Here is a 24164-nt window from a genome sequence, read left to right as displayed (position 1 = left end):
AAATGGCCTAAGTGCCCATCAGTAAATGAGTAGGTGAAAAAAACTGTGGTACATTTACATGTTGGAATACCACACAGCAGAAAGAAAGAAGGAACTCCTACCCTTCACCACAGAATGGATGGAACTGGAGAGCATTATGCTAAGTGAAATAAACTAGGTAGTGATAGGCAAATACCATGTGATCAGGGTTGGTGTTTATAGATAATTAGAAAAGCATTTATTTGAGTAATTCAATAATTGTGAGTGGGGGTATTAAGGGGAAAGGGAACTTATGGAATTCATGGACATGAGTCAAATGCTGTACTAAGACTTAGCCCATCTTCTGTAAATGGTTTGTGTTTTATAGGAAAGAGGGATCGAAGAAGAGACCTAGATTCTCACTTGATTTTCAGTAGGGAATAAATAAAACAACAGGAAGAAGTTAGTTTTAGTTTAGAAGAGCTCCATCTGCCTGGACTCCTTAAACAATCAATTAAATGGTGATTGTTAAATGGAAGAAATTACTATATTTATTTTTTGTGTATAAGAGATCCAACTGTGGTTAAAACTAAATACATAGGTATTTTGGTCATCCTCAAATATATTTTTCTAAGATCAGAGTGATTAAATTGAAATAGCAATAGTAATCAAGTTCTAGTATACAGACCTAAGACTCTTTTAGCAGAATATTTAAGAATCTAAAGATAATCATTGACCTTATGAGATCACTGAATAATGCCATAAATAAAACCATCACATCAGTAAAAATAGCAAAGAACTTTAAAATGCTTTTTGGAATCTAGATGAAAAGACTTAGTTGTATGAATATTGCATATGTTCTAATCATATTCTCAACATTAGAGCCCAATAGCTTTCTTTCCAAAAGCCCCATCTCCTTAGCAAAATCATCTCTCTCCATGATAGATAAGGAATTACGTATAATATTTCTAGCATACCCAGAACACTATTGGCCTTAGTCTCTCTTCTATGTCGTATTTAAGTCAGTAATTGTCTGACTGCTGAAATTCCCTGTTAGTGATATAAACTAACATCACTGTGTATCCTTTGGCTTTACTTAAAAGACCACTCCATTCCAAATGACAGTCGTTTCTTCTCAATAAAACCTGGAAAACTCAGCACAGAAAAGTTAAAGGCTTTTTCTTGAAGAGTGACTCCTTGGGAGATCGCAGTGGATACTTATATGGGAGGAGTTTCCTCCCTATTCATACCTTCACTAATACCTGGGTAATGGCAAGGGATTGGTTAGCATCAGGATGAGGTTGAAAGGGTTCCTTTAAGGCAATTGGAAGAAATTATGTCACTTCCTGTCATTGCCACTTTAATGCAGAAATGCCAGTGGGGAGTGTATGAGGTATGGCTACCACCAATTCCAAGCACATCCAGACAGGGCACTCCTATTCTCTAACTAGACACATGCCATGTATCAGAAAATAGAACAAGAGATGCTGAAATGAAGAGATTGATTGGGACGATAGAGATGATTTGGGATTCACTGGGGTTAGGACATAGGACAGTTATGACACAGATGAAAGAGAAAGCTTCAGGTGATAGGATCCCACTAGGGAAGTTACTGGATCTAGGTGGAGAGGGAGATGTTGGAAGATAAAATATTGGGAATATAGACAAAGCCACTGTAAAATCAACATTAAAATGTATACTTTGGAGTTTTAGTGTTTTGTTTGTCTTTTTATTTTCATGAATTATTTTTTGCCTTGTTCTTCTTCTGACTCAGCATCTGATTAGATTTCTATTTAGGTTGAGAAACAGCATTTCTGCGGAAGGAACATGCACTATGGGGTCAGGGTCAGAGTTTGCGTCACTGCCCCCTGGCACTCATTCTGTGGTCACACGCAACATGCAGTAACTTTTCTTCTTATTTGTAAAATGGGCATTTTTACAATACATAATATAGGTGAAATATTTTGTAAAAATATAAACTATTAGGCAAATCTGTGCTGCTTTAAATAAATTACGGTGAAATGTGAGATTTCCAATTTTTAATCTTTTTATTATTATTTTTTATCCTCACCCATGGACACTTTTTTATTGCTTCTAGATGGAAAGGAAGGGAGAGAGAGAAACATCAATTGGTTGTCTCCTACACTCACTAGCAGTTGGGATTGTACCCTCCTGGGCTGGTTATTGAACCTACAACCTAAGAATGTGCCCTGACTGGGATTGAAACTGCAACCTTTCAGTTATAGGATGATGCTACAACAAATTGAGCCACACCAACCAGTTCTTGTCAGTTTTTTTTTAAATACCTTTGTTATGTAGGATCTTTGGGCTTGTTTCTGCTTGAGCATTTTCATGCTTCTGCTGGCTTAGAGTGGCTGGTCCACGTCACAGGACTGGAAATTTATAGATAGTATCTGGTCCTGGGCAGAGAGCCAATGTGAAAGGGATGAGCACTCAGATCTGGGATGGTGTCTGGGACAGCTGACAGAGACATTGGATCCAAAGGCTAATGCAGTGGGAATTCTCTGGAGTCTTGGCAACAGCATTCTGGAGCCATCTATACCAGACGCTGTTCTGGCATTTGCCAGGAGGCCCTTATTCCTTCATGAGGCAAACAGCCAGGGGCTCTTTTTCTATGTCACTCTACCAAGCCATTCCAGTTCAACTGAAAACACTCAATGATAGTTTAACATCCCTGGGGCCATGACCTAAACTGCCTCCTTCCTCATTTCTGCTGTCTCTGTCCAAGCCTGTTACAGGAACCTTGTTTACAGAAATTCTAAAACAGTACTTCCCCTCTACAAGTGACAGATTTTTTACTGTGCTCTCAATTAGCCATGATTAACAGCTATAATTTTAACTGTGGCCAAGATGAAAACCAGCAGTAATTCCCAAACCTGGCCCCAGTGCCTGGGCAGCTCTCTGCTGCTGAGAAGAGCCGTATGAATCAGGTCTGCCACCTCTGTGGAGATGCCACACACATTGCCTGAGAATTTACCTTGTTCTGTTCTCAGGGCTTTTCCAAACATACCATATTTTGCCATATATAAAGCCTACCCATGTTTTGGCCCAAACTTTCAGGAAAAAAAGCTTCTGTTTTAATTTTTTAATCCAATGATTTATTTGTTTATACTTAATACTTGTTTTTTGTATTATAAAGGAATTTTATCTTTTAGTTTTGAACATATTATGGCAGAGAAAATTTTATATAGCAAATAATTATGAAACACATCACTAGATACAAGGTATTTCAGGCACTACCCATGTATAATGCCCATCCTTATTTTTCCCTCAAATATTCAGGCAAAAATATGCGCATTATACACGGCAAAATACGGTACTTGCCATTCAGTCAAAGGTGGAGACATGCTTCCCCATCCAGTTAGGGTGGGTTAGAAACAACAGGAAAGCAAGACAAAATACAAAAGCTTCTGACCACTTTTTTCAAACCCTGTAAATTGACAAAGTCCTTTTTTTCCCTTCACTTCAGCTTCTTGTTTCTATCAAAGTAACAAAGCCTTTTTCTAAATACAAATTATTTTTTTTCATCATTGTCACAGATTATGTCTCTCTGATGTTATGGTAAATTATCAATCTTTTCTTAAGGTGAAAATTTTTGTATTTTTTATTACAAAAAATTCTCATTTTGCTATCATTATATTTGAATCAGTTCCCTTAAAAAAATCCCTAATGAAAAATTATAGGACTTATTATACAACTTATAGCAAATTATCTAATGTAGAAGATTTTATTTTCCATAATAACTAATATTACCTTTGAAAGTGTATATTTAGTAAGTTACAAAAAGAAAACTGAACAAAAGTGGGGTTACACTGCCCACCTTCCAACACAGGCACATTCCAAAGCCAAAGGTTGGTGGGGAAGGAAAGAAGTCTTTATTAAAATGTTGCACGGTTTGGGGAAATAGAGAATCCCCCTACTCCAGGCCAATCTCTTCGGCCAAACACAGAAAAAAACCTCTCTGTTCCCAAAACGATTGAAACAAAAAACCATGCCCAGAAATCCTGCCCCATCCTTATCTGTCCCTTGGAGCCAGAGGCTGCTAAGCAGATGACTCTGTGGCTTCAGGCTCCCTGAAGTCTGACTGTGGGCCTGGAGCTTCCATCGCCACACTGAGGACTCTTCTAGCTCCAGAGTCCTGGGGCCGCTGCCAACCGCTGTGGCCGGCTGTGCAGGGTTCGTCATGCCAGCTGTGAGGTCCAGTGCCTGCTGCCTGGCCACATGGCTTCCAGGGCCTGCTGGGCCCTCAAGTGCTCCAGCCGACACGTCCACAGCATGGGTTTCAGAGGAAGAGAGCGAGTTCCTCCCTGCCCTACATGTAAATCCTTCTGCACAAACTTCTGAGCACTCTGGAAGTGTTCAGCTCCCCCAGCCAATCCCGTCCTTCTCCCAGGCTAGGCTGACAGGTCTTACTCCGGCACAATACCTCCCCCTGCTGCCACGTTGACCTTTATGGTACAAAAGCCAGTGCCTTCTTCAGGGACTGGAAGAGGGTAGGAGGGTTTTCCCCTTTGCCTGTCACCCTCTAGCCTCCTTCAGGATCCATGCAGGGTCCCCTCCTGCTGTGTCTCTGCTCGCGCCAGGGAATCTGTCATCTCCTGCGGAGCTAGTAGCGCGGCCTCACCCTTGCTGCCTTAGCTGTTTCCTGCGACCCTTTCTTTACTCTGGGGCCTGTCCAGGGACCAGTTTCAGTATGACATAAGCATTATCCCATGTAATCCTCATAAAAGCATGACAAGTGCAAACGAGGAAAACAGCCTCTTTCCTCCATTCACCAGCTGTGTGACTATTGTGCAAATCACTTCACCTCACGGTGACTCCAGATCCTCAACCATAAAATTGGAATGATGATAATAGTACATAACTCTTAGGGCTGCTGTAAGAATAAAATGTGACAGTTCATGGGAAATATTTAGCAGGCTTAACACCTAGTGAGCCCTTTAAAATAAATGCCTCTATTGATTACTATTAGTATGGATGAACAAAATAAGCCCTAGTTTAAAGGAAGTTTCCAGGAGCACACAGGTAATGGATAGCAGAGCTGGGATTTGAACACAGGTGTGTCTGATTCTAAAGCTGGAGTCCTTGTCTATTACTCTAGTCTCCTTCATTGCTAATGAAAGTTCAAATGGAGAATTTCAGAAATACAGAAATCATCTATCTCCTTTAGGAATACCATGTTTTCTAATGTGAAATAAAAAAATGTTTATTGAAAATAAGTAACCGATTTTATCAACATTTTTATTTATTTACTCAAAAATTAAAGAGTTATGCTTTGGGGGGGTACCTATCATTTTAATACTTCACTTATTTTAAAAATCATTGAAGAGAGATCATACATTACAATCCATAAAGACTTGAAAATCAGGAATTCTTAACTGTTCGTTATGCAGATTTTCAGTGAGTGTGTTTTTTAGTATGATTCACCAATTTTTTCCCCTTCAGATGTACAGAAATCATAAAAAAAAGTATTTTTAAAATAAACTTATGGTTCCCTGGGACCACTGAGTTTTGTCTTGTCCTGCACTTAAATCCTGCATGAGTGCTTTACTTCTGTGCACGTTAATGGTGCCTTTTAAAGCTGAGAAATTCTTTGAAATTCTCTCTAAATACCCAGACTCTCCCTCACCCCCAGCCAATTCCATCCCCACCTGCCTAAAATAGATACCCTGTGACTATTACTTTTATCAAACCATTATCTCTATTGTTTCTAATCTTTGTCTCAAAAAAACAGTTTTCTTTTCCACAGCTTACTTTCATTTTATTTAAATTTAGACACCATAAATTTTTGTACAGCCCCTTAAAAATGGGCATTAACCTCCTTAGGTGTCATTGAACATCTCATAGAAATAAAATGAAAGGCAAATACAAAGCATAGTGTACTTAACAACAAAAAACTAAGAAAGACTGATGTGCTCAGAGCCACTGTCAGGAATCCATGTGCCATTTTGAGGTTAGAAGTGAAAAGGGCCTGGACTTAAAGGAACACTTTGAAGGCTGGTAGAAAACAAGGCACTTTCATGAATTTTCTAGTTTCAATGAAAATATTTTAAGTAGGATTGTATATGGAACCATAAATTATTGCAAATAGCCACAGCAATTGTGAGAAAGAAGAACAAAGTAGGAGGTATCACAATACCTGATATCAAACTATATTACAAGGCCGCTGTAATCAAAACAGCCTGGTACTGGCATAAGAACAGACACATAGACCAATGGAACAGAACAGAGAGCCCAGAAATAAACCCAAGTCTCTATGATCAATTTGTATTTGACAAAAGGTGAAAAAGCATAAAATGGAATAAAAATAGCCTCTTCAACAAATGGTGTTGGGAGATCTGGACAGCTACGTGCAAAAAAATGAAACTTGATCACCAACTTATACCATACACAAAAATAAACTCAAGGTAGATAAAAGACTTAAATATAAGTCATGACACCATAAAAGTCCTAGAGGAGAACATAGGCAGGAAAATCTCAAATATTCCATGCAGCAATATTTTCACTGATATGTCCCATAGAGCAAGAGACATAAAGGAAAGAATAAACAAATGTGATCTCCTGAAAATAAAAGGCTTCTGCATGGTTAAAGAAAATAGCATTAAAATGAAAAGAGAAACAACTATATGGGAAAACATATTTGTCAATGATACCTTGGATAAAGGTTTGATCTCCAAAATATATAAAGAACTCGCATGACTCAAATCCAGGAAGACAAAAAATCCAATTAAAAAATGACCAAAGGACTTGAACAGACACTACGCCAAAGAGGACATACAAAAGGCCCAGAGACATATGAAAACATGTGCAGCATCATTAGTCACGAGAGAGATGCAAATTAAAACCACAATGAGATACTACTTCATACCGGTGAGAATGACCATCTTAAACAAATGAACAAACAACAAGTGTTGGAGAGGATGTGGAGAAGAAGGAACCCTAATGCACTGTTGGTGGGAATGCAGTCTGGTGCAGCCACTTTGGAAAACAGCATGGAATTTACTCAGAAAACTAAAAATGGAACTGCCTTTTGACCTGGCAATTCCACTGCTGGGATTATACCCTAAGAATCCTGAAACACCTATTCAAATGAACCTATGCTCCCCAATGTTCATAGCAGCACAATTTACAATAGCCAAGTGCTGGAAGCAACCTAAGTGCCCATCAGTAAATGAATGGATCACAAAACTATGCTATGTTTATGTGATGGAATACTACGCAGCAGAAAGAAAGAAGGAGTTCCTACCCATTGTGACAGCATGGATGGAACTGGAGAGCATTATGCTCAGTGAAATAAGCCAGGTGGTGAAAGACAAATACCACATGATCTCACCTATAAGTGTAACCTAATCAACAAAACAAACAAGCAAGCAATATATAACCAAAGACAGTGAAATTAAGTACAAACTGACAGTAACCACAGGGGAGGTGGGAGGGGATAATGTGAGGAAAAGGGGGAAGGGTTGTCAAGGAACATGTATAAAGGACACATAGACAAAACCAAAGAGGGATAAGACCAGGGGTGGGAAGTGACGATGGCTGGGATTGAGGGGAGTGGTGGGGGGAAAATGGAGACAGCTGTACTTGAACAACAATAAAAAATGGACAAAAAATAATGAAAGAAAATATTTTCTTTCATTATTTTCAATATTTTCTATCTGAAATACCCCTCCATGCAATTGTGGAAAGAAAGACAGGACACGTGAGAGCCATGCACTGATTCTGAGGGTTTTACTCCAAAGTAATAACTATCTCTTCCATTCATGTTTAATTGATCCATTCACATGGCCCTAATTCCAAGGGTCAGTGAAGAACTCCCCTCCTGTGGAATAATAGCGAAAATTAGAATTACTTGGTAAGCTGTACTAATGTTTACTGTTTGTCTTTAAGAAAAAATAACACAATTTGAGTCAAAATGGGTATACACATGGCAAAAATAGACACATTATGTGATCCTTGCAGTAATAGATTGTCAGCATGGGAATGATACAGACGTTATTCCTGGTAGTATTTCTGAAGGCTCCATGGATGTGGCATTTAAACCGGTTCTGCAAAGACAGGAAATAACTGCAGAGGTTCATGAGCAACCTGTGCTGAAGAAAATGCATGATCACAGTGCATGGAGGTGGAACAGACGGGGGACAAATGGATGAAATGAACTGAGCAGTCAAATGGCAATAGTTAAGTTTAAAGGAAATTACAAAAAAAGAAGTATAAAATGTAACATTTACTGAATTCACCAACAGTAGATGGGAAAGTGAGCAAGAGGTAAGGATTTCATTGATAGAAGTGTTGTTACAGCTTAGAGAAGTGTTTGAAATGGAGTCATCTCCTAGTTCAGTGACATGGTAATTGTTGGACTATGAAGAGAATTGCCCATAGTCCCATTACACTGGAAAATACTGCACCTAAGCATTTTCTCTTACAGTTTCACCATATATATTTTTGCATTAAGGTTAGAGGGATTTTTACAATAGAGAAACATATTTAACTCGACATTCGAACTTGATGATATTTAAAAAATAAATAACATCTACTAACAGCCCATACACGCTCTGAAAACAGATTAGAAATTCTAATTTCGTGCTAAGTGTGAGTTACGCTTCCTGCTATGTGACTAGGAGTGTTTTATTAATACAGTCAAACAAAGTATCAGTTTTCAAAGGGAAAGATAAACACTCAATATGTGCTGACTGTATGCCACAGTCATTATTAATTCATAAATCACACCAGGATACTGCAAAGATTCAGAGTACTATTATGTGCTACTATTTTTATATTAGAAAATTCAGAAAATTATTTTAATCTACATTAATCTTATTACATGTCCCGGAAATAACAGGGGATCTTTTTAATTCAATAGTTTTTCTTCCTCTTCCTTGTAATGTAGCATTACCTTGTTTTCTATAGAAATTTGAGAGTGGCATGCTGAATCATTTTTCTAACTGGCAAGATTTCAGTTTTCTCAATAAAAAAAACTGTTATTTAATTAATTATCCACGGTAACAAAAAATTCAGGCACCTTCTTTGATACAGTCTAAGATATATTAGATGACTTAATATAAGTTGAATGATTAATTCATTTCCTCCCAAATGAATACCTTCAGAGTTTAAGTATAGAAGAAAATCATTTGATTTTTCAGACCCATGCTGAAAATCATGCTATGGTATGTCATAAAGGTAAATCTATAATGAAAATATAATCTACTCTTGCTGTCATAGATGTGATATATATATATACACATATAAAATGTACTCATATTATTAAATACATTGGCTCAAAAGGGGGTTATATGTGACTCAAATTCATGATTAAGTTACTTATGGAAATATTAAATTTTTCATAAATATTTTAGAAAAACAATAAATTAGCAAATCCAACTACACTTACAATAATTTCTCTCATCTGAAAACTTCTTTTCCACATATGTCATTGGATCTTCATCAGTTGCTACTTTGTATGTACTAGCTAATGTTCATGTTGACTCAGCTCCTGTGATTTGGATTTATGAGTCCTTATGGTCATGAACGGAGTCTTTATGCTCCAACATCCCGTTAAGTAATACACTTTCCTGGCATTCACAATATTCACCTTGGCAATGTAGCCAATAGGAGCATAGTAAGACTTGGAAGATTGAAACATCTTTCTTCTCGTTTTCTTCCCTTCCACTCCTTCCTGAACTTAGCATGTATGTTTTACTTCATTTTTTATTTCATTTTGTAATTTTAATTGCCCAATGAATTTTTGTAATACACTATAGAATACAGTGAGTGAATATAAAGGACTCTTGGAGGGAAGACATCAAATTTAATTGTTATAGAAATGAAGTGATAATGAGTCTCCGAACACATCTACAAATTTGTTTTGGGTACCAGAAGATGATGCTATTCTCTTTCATACCTTGTATCATGCAGTACTCCTGTGAAGCCAAACATTTCTTTGTTTATTCAACTCAGACTCAATAAAATATATTCCACATGAAATAACTTAAAAATTATTTAGGCAACGATATGCATGTATACATGTATACTCACACCTACACACATACACATATGTAACAGAGAAATAGCATATGACAATAAATTAAAGCATACTCGTTTGAAATTAAAATGTTCAGATCTGAAATACAAGGTATTGCACCACAAAGATGACAGTTTTTAGAAGCTAATTAGCCTTCTAATTTGGAGTATAGTGTAATTGGGTGTCTTTTGTTATGAGAGTTGAAATTGAAACAAGTGTCTATTTTGTACATTTATATTCCTAAATTGTCAAACATATTTTTTTCACTCCCACAGGTAATTGACTTGTAATTTTGATGTTATTGTCATATACTTCTGCCTTGGAGTCTCTATAATCCTATCCTTGCGAATTCTCCATTTCAAGGACTACAGAATGTGTTACAGCCTGAACTCACTTAAACGTCTTCCCAAAATAGCACTGTCTGAAAAGAAGTCACTTTGCAAATCAACTATAAAATATTTTAGCACACTCTCTTATGGTCCATAGCCCTTTTTTATTATAAACTCACTATAAAATTACAGAATATGTGGAAATAAAAAGAGAAAATGTCTTCATTTTAATTTCTTAAGACATTTATACGTTTTTACATTAATGTGTCTATAATTTAAATTGTTTTACATTTTCAAATATAACAATTTCTAATATAATTTTTAAGGAACTAGGAAATCTGAGGGAGAAACATTTATTCTTTGAGGACAGTATATGAGAAAATAAAGATTTCTTAAATTTGTAAATTTACTAAATATCTGATTATTTTTAGTAATTTGGAACAGTTGAGATTTGATTGGTTATGCTAAAAGCAGACAAGGGAAGCCATTTAATATTGAAGTATTTGACTGATAATGGGTAAATGGGAGCCTGGAAGTACCTAGAAAGGATGTGTTGGTTATAGTAGGAAAGGGTATGCTCCAGAAAAAAAAAATCACATTCGATTAATTCTACAAAATCATCCTGTTTCTCACTCACCCAAATATCCAGTGCATGTCTGGCTGGTTTGGCTCCACAAATCATTGTTGCTGACTGCACTGAAGGCTGCATTGTCTTTTATGTCACCTCACTCTCTGGAAAGAGGCGGTCTCTCAGGTCACTGCTTCAGGGAAGGAGATACAAAGAGAGTCTCATAATTAGATGATTGAGCATAGAATTAAGGTATATCAGTGAGCTTCCCTCTCTATGACAAGAATAAATTATAATGCTCTATCCTACTGAAAAGTGTTAGAGAATTTAGTTTTCTCTTTGAGCTCAAACAGAGAGCCAGATGGTACTGAGCACTCGTCTACCTTAGACAAATAGCCATATTACCAGTATTCCAGCGGACTCATATGACTGAAAAGATAACTCCACAAATTAGAATTCTGTTTCTTCAGGACTCTTAGTGCGCTCACCAGTGTCCCTTCCAAATTCCTGTCTACTTGGAACCGCAGAATGTGACTTATTTGGAATTGGGTCTTTGCAGATGAGTAGTTAAGACAATACACTAAATTAGGGTGGACTGTAAATCCATGACTAGTATCTTTGTAACATGAGGAAAGATGAAGGCAGAGAGTGGAGGAACAGAGCCACAAGCTGAGGATGACTGTTACCACATGGAACCTAGGGAGAGGCAAGAAAGGGTTCTTCCCGAGAGCCTTCAGAAGGCACACGACTCTGCTGACACCTGGCATTCAGACTCGATGCCTCTAAAACTGGGAGAGAATAAGTTTGGTTTTCAGCTACCCAGTTTGTGGTAATTTGTTATGGAAATTCTTGGAAACTAATACAGTATATTTAATCAAATTGTCCCAAATTAAATTTTATTTTTGTTTTTTAGAAAGATGTATTAATTTAATGTAAAGGCTCTTATGCTAGAAAGATTTACTGAAAAATTATACCAGGGATTTTCATTCTGTTTGACTCTTCTGTTTCAACTTTGGTTTTAACATGTAAATTTCTTTTATCTTCTTTTGAAAGAGAAAATTCCTCTTTCAAGTCCACTTTAATTAAAATAACTACCTTAATAGTATGTAAAAAATTAAAAGGATAAGAACCTAGAATTACAATTCTGCAGTTTGTTTTTTTACCTGTACAATGGACTATATCTAATGTGGACTAAATTTGAAAATATGTTTGCAGTGTTTCACATTGTGTAGTATTCAATAAAGAGTAAACCATATCTCGTTCTGATAAAATTAGTGAAATTGTACATAGGTGATAACCATAAATTACTATTATATTTAGAATAGCAGAGATTTATTAGTATTTACAACTCAAATATATGATAAATGACAAATTGTGAAAGCTAAACATACACACACATAAGTACAGATAAAACTGGCAATATCTCAATAAGATAGTTAGGTTGTACTAATATCAATGTCTTGGTTGTAATATTGAATATAATTTTGTAAGATGTTACCACTGAGGGAAACTATAAACAGTACACAGAAACTCTGCTTTATTTCTTAAACAGTACATAAATCTACAATGATTTTAAAATAAAAGTTTGTTTATAAAATATAGTAAGACAGCTACATGAAAACATATAATATTAAAAACAGACAAAAAATGTCGTGCAGATGGCTACATTTAAGATATCAGGGAGGTTATGTATTTGTGTGTGTGTTGATAGACATAGTAGCACTAATGCATGAAAAATGTTTAGGAATCTTTATGACATTTATTAAAACACTAATAAAAGAGGGTTTGAGAGATAATGATTACAATAATTTTATTCATTCCACCAAAATTACCAGTGCTACTTATGACTGTACAACAGGACATGATCATGAAGATTCTATTTTGTTTTACATGTAATTGGTGAAATGTTTTCCCTGGCTATATTTCTTAGGCTTTTACTCTCACCTTTTGTATTACTTAATAAAATACATTGATGAATTAAAAAGAAAAATATAAAGGTGAAAGAAAACATTTTCCAAAAAAATAATGGACTATAAATATTTTATCACTGGTTAATATAATTTCATTATCTTAGTTAGCATTTGTATCCTAAAGCTTCCATTATTCTCCTTAATGGCAATTTTAGTAGTAAGTATTGATGTCAAGGTTAAAATGTTCAAGTTATTCCCAAGTTAAATATATTAATCTAAAGAAATAAATGTGTATAGATTTAGGTTGAGTCAGTTTCTACAGAAGAATGTAAACAAAACATCCTCCTTGCCCTAAGCCTGTTCCTCACTCTTATCTAATCTCCAAAAACAATAACTTCTGTTTTGTATTTCAAATTATCTGGTTTTTTTTGCTTCTTAACTCTAAATAATATCTAAATGCAAAGAATTATTGAGTTGTTAACTTTAGTAAATAAAAGACGAGACTTTGTCCATATAAATTATTTCATCACGATTTTCCATGCCTCAACTTCAAATTTGACTTGCTTATGTAATATACTTTACCTATATACACTCCATATGCAAATCTCTGATTCTTGTTTTATTAACTTCTGAGTATCACTTGGCTCCTCATTATGTAACATGATCATATTAGCAGTCGTGCCATTATTTCCATCTGCCCATTCTCTCATAAACTTTCGCCTTCCAATGTTTACACTATTCTCTATTGTACTACCTCTTAAAGTTGTAAGAGTTGTAAGAGCAATAAATGAAGTACATCTTTTCATAACTTTGTAAATTTTTCTCATTATAGAGCCAAGAATACAGCAGGGTGAATTTTGTCTCTAGGATTCCAGAAACACAATTTCTCTGTCATACAATGGAAATGGATCTAGATCAAAATATATTCTTTATTCTCATAGTCCCAAAAATCATTCATAGTTTATTTTGCTTCATATTTAGACTACTATTTTCTTGTGTTTTCCCCTGACATCTATCAATCATTTTAGTTCTTTTCTCTTATTTAAAAGACTCTCAGATTTCTAAAGATAATCCCTCTCACACAACTCTGTTATTTGATTGATATGGGAATAATATCAGCAGTGTGGCGGAGAGATTGGGATTGATTAGTGTCATTTCTCTTTTAAAAAATGTATGGTTGTCCATACACGATTACCCATCATATCAGGTAGTTTTCTAAGTCTCTAAATACCCTGTAATCTGCAATGGATACTCTGGTGTTTGGCTTGGAAGGTTGGCTTTCATACAATAAAGCTATATTGCCAAAATATACATTGTCAAAAACATTTGTCCAATGACACTCACTATAATGATGTTTTTATGAAACTGTGATGTCATGAGAAGGGAAAACACAGAATATCATGTGAAAAAAAAAAGAATGGCTTAATATATCCTAAAATATACTAACTTCCCCGATTTTATAGGTAAGTCAGGAGCTCTTTTTATACTTTTATAGCACACAATACATTTATGATTAAAGTGAGTTTTGTAGTTTATAGCCTACTTTGTCTTCAAGAGCATAGGTTGTCTCAATATTGCTCTCCATAATATCCTTGGCACCTCACGTAACGACTGCACACTTTCAATCCAGGTAATTTTTTGAAGAATAAAAGGATGAATAATGAAGCAAAGAAAGAGTTGTTTGATGTTTAAGAATATGATTATGCATGTATCCATGCTTCTGTTTCTATTTTGTACAGACCGACAGCTATCAGAGGGGAGGGGAGAGGGGGACTGGATGAGAGAAGGAAAAGGGATTAGACATTTATGATATCTCAAATTAAAAGGGAATTAATTTGGATGATGATGAACTGGAAAGGATTGGGACCGACTTGGGGACATTCCCAATTAATGATAGTAGTCCCAGAGGATATAGGGCTGTGAATCTACCACAGCAATCTCCAAAGATGGAAGGACCTTTATTATCTGATGCTGGGGCAGATTTGCAAACAAGACTTTCCCACACCGAAGTATCAGCTTTAGCTGTAACCACCTTCACCACAGTATTTTCAATTCCCTAAAATGTTTTGCTCTCAAATACAAGTTGGATAGGGTACACAGTTAACCATATGTATCTTGGCAAAAATTCAATTCAGGTATATATACATATGAATTGTCCATTGCTTGCTTCAACACTTGCTGTGGCAATGCTTTGTGTGGTCAGAGGCTTGCTGGTAAATTGAAGACACATGTGCCCCTTAACAGTTTACCACAGCCCCTCCCCTGACTCTATGGTAGCAATAAAGCCTCTGGTTCCAGGCAAACGATAACTAAAGAGACAGTACCTATGTACCTACGTACATACACATAGTCGCCTATGTACATACATTTTTAGATTTCTTGAGAATTCATCTTGAGTTCTTTTTTATTTAGATAAACATTTATAGGCAAGAACTTGCTGTCAGTGTCTTTTATATTGAAAAATTAAAATGTGAACAGAAGTAAAATGAAGTTACTATGATATGTCAAAGATGATAAGCTTTTCTTTCATAATTTTGCTCTCCACCCAACCACCACAGACCTATTATTAATTGTTGTGAGATACTAGTAGAAATCTGGGGGTGTTAAACCTAATATAGTCTTGGCACAGGGAGTCTTCATAACATTGAATTTTCCCTGTCTGTCTCCTTATGCTTTTTGTAATAAAGTTAAACTCATCTTCATATATAGTTGAGTCAGGAGGCAAATTACATCTCAAGGATGGCAAACTGGGTGACTCTGATAGACTTACTGAAGATTAGAAATAAGATTTAAAAAAACAGTGATGGCAAAAATAAAAGAACTCCATTGATAAAGAAAAAGGTAAAAATACCATAATGGAGGTCCCCGAGGAAATCTTCCAGATAGACATGTTAACTAGTACGGTCTGTTTTTAGGCATCACAACAGTAGGTTCTTTATGTGTTAGGTCAATAAAAATTCTCCGGTATTATGGCAGTTAACAAAGATATGCAGTTCAGATAATGATTATGCTGGTGAACACTTTAAAAGTGCAAACTTTAATAATGTGACATCACTATTCAGCTAGGGTTTTGAAAGGATTATCAGCTACTAAAAGTCAGCACCTACTAATGAATTACTGGTTGCTTCTGAAATCAATTTATTTCCTTTCCAAAGCAATTTCAGATAAATTTGCAGCTATTAAAATAATTAAATACAAGTAACATGCTGAGGAAAATGTGAAGGAAAGAAGACATTCTAAAATACTCATTATTTCTTAACAGTGAAATCTCAAAGATTGAATGATCCTGGTTATTGGTTCCCAAATCAACCAAATAATCAGAAAGCCTTGGAGGGTTTTATTTTTTTTCTTCTGCATCTTTTAATTTTTATTGACGTATGCTTGGCATGCAATAAACTATACATATTTAAAGTGTGAATTTGATAAGTTTTGATGTATAGATCCATAAAACCAACATAATTAAGATACTAAACATTTCCATCACCTTTAGAATTCCCTTGTACCCCTTTACAATGCCTTTCTACCACTCCCGGAACCCACTCTTCCAGACACCTCTGTGTTCTGTCCCTGTAATTTTGTTTCTGTTTACTAGAATTTTATATAAATTAAACACTACAGTATATAATCTTTTTAATCTTTTTTTGTGTGGTCTTTTTGCTTAGCATAATTATTTCAAGACTCAGCTATATCACACTGCATACCAATAACCCTTTCATGTACTGCTGAGTAATATAACATTATATCGCTTTATGCCACTTTCTTTATCCATTAACCTGTGGATGAACAATTTTGGTTACCTAAACTAAAGCTGCTATTCACAATTGTGTAAAATTCTTTGTGCGAATTCCTTCCCTTGGGTAAATGCTTAGAATGTAATGGCTGGATCATGTGACAGGTGTCTGTTTACATTTTAAAAATTTTTTACTTATTTTTTTAGAGAGAAGGGAATAGAGGGAGGAAGAGAGGGAGAGAAACATCGGCCTGAGAGAACAACATTGCCTCACGTGTGCACCCCGACCTGGGATCACACCCACAGCCCAGGCATGTGCCCTGACAAAGGAACCAACCGGTGACCTTTTGCTTTGAGGGATGACACCCAACCAACCGAGCCACACCAGTCACGGCAGGTGTCTGTTTACATTTGAAGAAACTGGCAAATTATTTTCCAAAGTAGTAAAAGCATTTCATTTCTCATGATGAGGTCTGAGAGTTCCAGGTCTTCCACAGGATTACTAAAAATTCATATGATTAGTCTTTTGGTTTAAGTTATTCTAATTGCTGGGTAAGGTGTGTACTGTTACCTTATTTTGGTTTAATTTGTTCTTTCCTAATAATTATTGATATTGAGCCTCTTTTCCTATGATTCTTTGCCATTCATGTATCTTCTCCAGTCCTATTCAAGTCTTCATGCTTTTTTAAAATACTTGGCTTTTTGTTTCCTTATAATTGAGTTTTCAAGAATTTTTTATAGAATGTATAATCTGGATGCAAAGTTTTAATCAGACATATGAATTATAAATAGTTTCCCTAATTCCCACCTCTTTAATTAGTCTTTTTATGTTCTCTGAAGTGTTTCTAAAGAGTAGAAGTGTATATGGAAGAAACCATGTACCTATGTTTTAAACAGCAATAAGAGTCCATGAGAAGGTTGTTAAATATTGATTCCTGAGCTTCACTTCTGGAAATTATGGTTCTGAGGAAGAGATGAGGGATATGCATTACTTTGCTTGAAATGTATATTCTTGGTTAGGTGGGGAGGAGTGAGGGGGAAAAGGCAGAAAACTACTTGAACAATAAAATTCAAAAATATTTTAAAAAATACCCACAGGATTGATTTATTTGTCAGTTAATCAACTTAACATATAATTTATGTAAATAAATATAGCAATTTTAACTTTAGAGTTTACACTGTTTTGATAAATATATAACATTATATACCCCCCAAAAAAAAACAAGATGTAGAATGATTCCATTTCCCAAAAAAATATTTCCTTTTGTCTCTAGGTAATCAATTCTTTCTCACCCACCTCTCAATGTCATGCAAACAATAGTCAACTCACTTGTTATATAAATCTGACATTTTGAGAAAATCATACAAATATCATTATACACTAGTATTTTGTGTCTGGCTAATTTCACTTAGCATACTCTTTTGAGATTCATTTATGTTGTTGATGGTACTAGCAGTGTATTCCCTTTTTGTTGCTGAGTAATACTTATGGCTTTGATATGACAATTTTTTATTCATTCATGATGAATAGATATTTTGTTTGCTTCCAGGTTTTGGTTATTATGAATAATGAAGAATATTTATTTACATATATTGTGTTGGCATGTTTTCATTTCATTTATATATCAGTGATGTACCAGTGATAAATGAGAGGTCTGATTGATCCACGTGTTTTCAACACTGGGTATGATCAATATTTCTAATTTTAGATATTCTAGTAAGAGTTTAGTTGTATCTTGTGGTTTTTTCTTGTTTTTGACAAATGGCTAATGATTTTGAGTATCTTGTCACATGTTAACTCTGTATAACGTATTCGGTGTAGAACCTACATGAATACTTAGTCTATTGATACTCTTTTGTCTTTTCATTTTTGAGTTGTAAAGCTCAGGATATTTTTTGATACAAATTCTTTATCAAATATACATTTTGCAAATAGTTTTTCTAAGTTGCTACTTGTATTTTCACTTTCCTAACAGTATTTCTCAAAAATCTGAAGTTTTAATTTTAATGAAATGAAGTATATGTGAAATTCTTGTGTTGTTCATGCTTATTTTTACTTTCCTAGACAATGTTGCCTAAACCAAAGACATCCATATTTTATCATAATTTTCCTTCAATAATTTCATAGTTTTGACTCTTACAATTAGATCTCTACTCCATTTTTGGTTATTCCTTAAAAAATAGTTTGAGGCAATGGTCAAGTTTATTTATTCATTTTTTGTCCTGTTGATACTGGTGGACAGCCTGTCTGGAACACTGGGAGTGGGTTGAGGTCAGGACACAGGAGCGGCCACTGAGAAGATGGAGTTAGTTAGGCCAAGAGAATGGGACCTGGGAGCCACTGTGCACGGAGCCTTGCACCCCAGGGCTGGAGGTTGGATGTTCAAGCACTGAGGGTGTGGTGTGTGGCTAGACAATTCTTTCACAAACCACCCAGGGCCCTGGCAAGGACACTGAGTTTTACATGACTTCTGTGGGACTGTGAGGCTGCGCTGAACTAAGCTTGTGCCTTATGGATGCTCTGCCCCTGGTACAGATGTCTGCTGGCGGCTGCAAATGTCTCATCCCTCATGCTTAAATATGTCATGCTTAAATATGCAGTGGTTTAATAAATTATTCATATAAAACTTAGGTTAAAAAACAAGAAACAATGTTATTTAAGCATATATTCAAAAATACAATATATGTGTATATAATACTATAAGAGCTTAATATATAAAAAGTTAATAATGGTTACATTTAGGTGGTGGCATTATAGACAATTTTTACATTATTTTGTGGCAAGTGCCCCAGAAAGAACCTAAAATTTGTCTTCAGTTGGTATCAGCTATAAGAAGAGGTCATGCCTGTTGCATTGATGGACTGATTATGAGATATATATTAGAATATGCAACAAGTTTTATCATCAGAAGACAGTGGAACAGTGGTCTTTTCACTTGATTTTATCATCTTACTCAGCCCTTATTTAAAATACATATGAATTCTTGGGAGATCTTAGAGATGCAACTAAGAACTGAAAATCTGTTTCATGAAAATTCTCCTAAGTATATAGCATAAATCAGATGAGAGAGGAAAACTCACCAATATTGCCATGGAGATAAAATTTACCATTTTAGAGTCACTTCTCTAAACCCACAAGCTTAAAAGCAAATGTTTGAGTAAGTGTAGCCTTCACCTTTTTCCTCAATGTACTTTTATTTCTTCCCTGTACAATGTACAGAGAAGAAATAATTTCATTTATAAAAAATATTTGCTAAATCATTTTTGTAGGAGTAAAAACATTATATGGTGAAAATCAAGAATAGAAAACAAACTGCCTGAAAGTCTAGATGTTTAATTTTTAATAGACTATTTTTTTAGAGTTTTAGGTCCAAAATAATATTGAGCAGAAGGTTCAGAGTTCCCACATACCCCCTGTATGGTAAACTTTAAAAAAAATTGTGTTTATTCTATTACAGTTGTCCCAATTTTTCCCCCTTTGCCCTCCTCCATCCAGCCCCACCCCATGTATGGTAAACTTTTAAGGTAAAATATCCAGGTCCTGCCACCAAATTATAGTAAAATTCTCTTCACTGTTTAATTCTTGATTGAATTCAACCTATGTGGACTGAAGGTGCTTCCTTTAAAAACCACAGTGGTTAAATTTTGTTAAACTCAACTTTTTAAATCTGTGTGGTTCAAGTTAACTATTTTAAATTAGACAAATTAGACAAATCAATCAATGCAGAGGAGTATTTTGTAAATAAGACAGTGTCTCACACCTTTTTTGTTATTCAAAACGCTATGAGAGTTATCTCCTTAAGTATGGGTGTATATGGATTTTCTTCCTTCTGGTCTAAAATAAAACTATTTCTTGCCAAGGTCAATAACTTGTTTTCCTAAAATATTACAACCGATCCACAAAATATAAATTTTGGTGCCAATAAAGGCTTGAATCTGTTAAAAATTTCAATTTAAGTTCTTGTGTGACAGCTCTTATCCACTGTGAGCGCCGCTGTCCAAGCACTGATTTCCTTTCCTCGGATGCTCTCAGAAGATGTTCACCATTAGAGTGGTACCACATTGCAAAGACATAAATTTTCTTAAAAGTATCCAATATTTATGAAGTGTCACTGTATGGAAGAACACCTGAAGATGAATAATACTTAGTGGTTTCACAATGACATTATTAAATGTATAACTTAAATTTAAATATATTACCCAATAAATGTCTTATCTGTTAAAGTAAACATGCTTTGGCCTGGATATTGGAAAATAAAATAGAGAAAAGAGACAGAAACAGACAGAGAACATTCTAATAAGAGAAATACAAGGAAAGAGTCCTTTACAATGTCATACAAGCTGTTAGACAGTGTTTATGATTCTGCCCCGAAGCAACTTTTCAAGATATAAATGATGGAACTCTCCACTGATACTTAGTCTAGGAATGAATAGAATTATACACAGAATAAAGAACCTAATTCTCATAATCAATTATATATAAATATACATACATGCATGTATAGATATGTTTATTGTAGTTTAATAGTTAATACTTCATCACTATTTACCCATAATCTGCAATTTACTTCTTGATGTTTGAGTTATACACAAGTTAACCCTTGTATTCTTGGGTTTTTTTTCTAAAATGTCCATGGAGACATTTGTTCTATGTCCAAAGGTCCTGATATTTGGTTCTGTCCAAAATATCCATGGACATTTGGTCCATGCCAACCTAACCCCATGTGTCATAACCAGCTGAGCAGCTGTGGCAAGAAGGATTATTATTGTCAATATAGCCACAACACAATTATTGGAACAATAAAATGTGACAATATTTTTTTGTCTTAAACCTGTACACCAAAACTATAAATAAATGTTATGGGCTGTTTGAACACAGGGATTTGTTCTTAAGGTAGATTTTTTGACAGGACCAAATATCGAGGACAATTTGGGCAGAAACCAAATATGCTGATGGATGTCATGAACAGGACAAAATTTCAAGGACCGTTTGGTGTGAATCAATTTTCTCCATGGATGTTTTGGACAGGACCAATATTCTGCTAATCCAAATTAATACATAGAGAAAATCTATTATATGAAATAAAGAATAAGTTTGTTAAGGATATATATACATATACATATATTAGAAATAAGAAAATAAATTTGTAGTTCTTCTAATGTATTTAGTGATTCCTTATCTGAGATGCTAAAAATTCCATACTTAAAAGTAATTTCTCTTTTATTTCTGAGGCATTTCATGTGCTACTTTCTCTTTTATTATTTAATACCTTTCTCTTTGATTAGATATTTTAATATGTTGGATTGCCCCTTAGTTTTAATTAGAAAACAAGAAAACCAAAACTATAATAGCTTAAGTATCATGAAACTCTTCATCATTTCCTGGTGTGTGTGTGTGTGTGTGTGTGTGTGTGGTTCCACTAACAAATAGAGAATACAATAAACACATTTGGGGACTGGAGGTACTTATTAAAATGATAAAGAACTGAAAACTAAGACACTAGATCTGAAAAGACAACATTTAGGAGTACAAATTGAAGCCCCCTTCTCTCACTCTTTCTTTCGCCTTTGTCCTTCCCTGTAAAATTTTCTAAACCTAAACGCTTAATGCACAATTCATATGTCATAAATACATAATAGTAACATAAATAAAAATCACAATTATGAAATATTTTGTATTTTCTTCAGCATGCATCAAATATTCCCAAATCTGGGATATTCAAAATGTTTTTGGTTGACTATTGAAATTGGCATCCAATATTTATTATTTTAATAATTCCAAAGCAAGAAAATTTATTATTTCTAATGTTTATACATATTCCAATTTTGGGGAATCCAAGTCATTGACAATTGCTTCAAACCTTTTAGGTCCCATTGTAAATATAAATATTTTGATTAGAAGAATTGTCTCCAGGCCCTGGCTGGTGCAGTTCAGTGAATTGAGCACTGGCCTGCAAACCAAAGGGTCACCGGTTTGATTCCCAGTCCAGAGCACAAGCCTGGGTTGCAGATCAAGTCTCTAGTAGGGGGCGCGTGAGAGGCAACCACACATTGATGTTTCTCTAACTCTCTTTCTCCTTCCCTTCCCCTCTCTCTAAAAGTAAATAAATAAAATACTTTTAAAAAATTGTCTCCATACACTAAAATACATAACCAGGTGTCTGGAATCAGTATGTGGTCACTGAAGGATAGAAGAATCAAATAAAATTAAATTGGCTTAAAGAAGATTGTTTTTAAAATTATAATATTAAAAATTATGCATTATTTCAATTATGATAAATTTTTATGTAAGTACAGAGTTTTATATCTCATATGATCTGCAAGTCTAGACAGAAAATTAAGAGAGGAGATATTATCATTATTTATGGACTAGATAAATAATATCTTGAGAGTTTAGATGATCTGTCTTAATCATACTGCTAAAAAGACTGTACAAACAAAACTCAAACATCTATATCCTATTTCGCTAAATAGCTTGCCCCAACAGTTGGAAATGTAGAAAAAGAAAAGATATGTGAAAAAAGAAAGCTTCTTATTGTTTGAAGCAGTTTCCAGATTATGGCAAATCTTAGCATCTGTTATCAGTGAAAAGATACTTTATTGATTATAGTTCAATTGTTTTCCTTCTTTATTTTTATGTGTGTTTAATTTATTAAGTAAGATAACTGTTTCATTACCCATTTACATTACTATGGTTCTTTTGTTTTAGGATAAGTAGGATACGGTCTGTCCAAAATATTTCTGGTATACAGGTAAAATTTGTTTCAAACCTAAAGTCAAATTAATAATGTGCATAATTTTAAGCACTGGGGAACTTTAAATTTTTTTTCTCTCCTAAATTAGGTTAAAATGATGAACAAATTAGGTGCTCTAGTCAATATGAATTGAAGAAAGACAGATTTGAAGTTTTAAACTTGATGCTTTAAATTTGTTGCTTTGCATTTGTAGGCTGGATATCTACCCTCTATGACTCAGCCATTCCATGACAGCCACAATGCCATGCACACATCAAATCACATCACAGAACGCTGGTCACTTGCATCGAAAAGTGCAAAGGGACCAAGTTAATAAACTAGGAGAATGTTAGTACATGAATATGTTTTAAATGTAATTCATCATTAGAAATATGTGGTCTGAAAAGTTATGCTTGAAAAAACTTCAGAGAATGTTGATGCTGTAAAATGACATCCCCTGAATCCCCCCAGCTTCTTTTATTTCATATGTAAAACTGGATGACTGGAACACAAAAGCAACATAACACAGTGGCATGGGGGCTGGTTTGACTTCAAGGCTGCTTGTCTTCATTTGAATGGAGTATGATTTGAATGACATGAAAGAAGATCCGGATAGCCTGAAGAAAACAAAAAAAGTCTCTTCTTTTGAGGCCATTACTTTTTCTTTCATTCCTTTTTTCTTTGCACAGAGTCTGACATTTATTACTACCATGCAAAATCCTACACTCCTGCAATCTACATAATCCCAGCTTCAAATCAAATAACTGCCATTAACAACTTTATTCATCTTTAAAAGCAAATGTCATTACAATTTGCTTCTGGATTGGCTTAATGGAAAATAAAAGATAAGTAGCTATTACACTCAGAGATGAAAAGCTAAAAACACTCATACA

General features: G+C 34.8%; 1 long non-coding RNA gene across 2 annotated transcripts in view; it reads right to left on the bottom strand.

The window, feature by feature from the left end:
* Positions 1 to 7693: 7693 nt before the first annotated feature.
* LOC123480041 (uncharacterized) overlaps positions 7694 to 24164 on the bottom strand; it is a 74849-nt gene continuing 58378 nt past the window's right edge. The window contains exons 3-4 of one of the 2 annotated variants that reach the window (XR_006655898.2): positions 10967 to 11090; positions 7694 to 7801 (exon numbers count right to left, since the gene is read on the bottom strand). This is a non-coding gene — a long non-coding RNA (uncharacterized lncRNA). The remainder of the gene's footprint in view (positions 7802 to 10966; positions 11091 to 24164) is intronic. The other variant, XR_006655899.2, reaches the window with a different exon arrangement.

This window comes from Desmodus rotundus, chromosome 1 (genome assembly GCF_022682495.2).
Source record: "Desmodus rotundus isolate HL8 chromosome 1, HLdesRot8A.1, whole genome shotgun sequence".
Lineage (NCBI taxonomy): Eukaryota > Metazoa > Chordata > Mammalia > Chiroptera > Phyllostomidae > Desmodus > Desmodus rotundus.
This window is presented reverse-complemented; position numbering and strand designations above follow the sequence as displayed.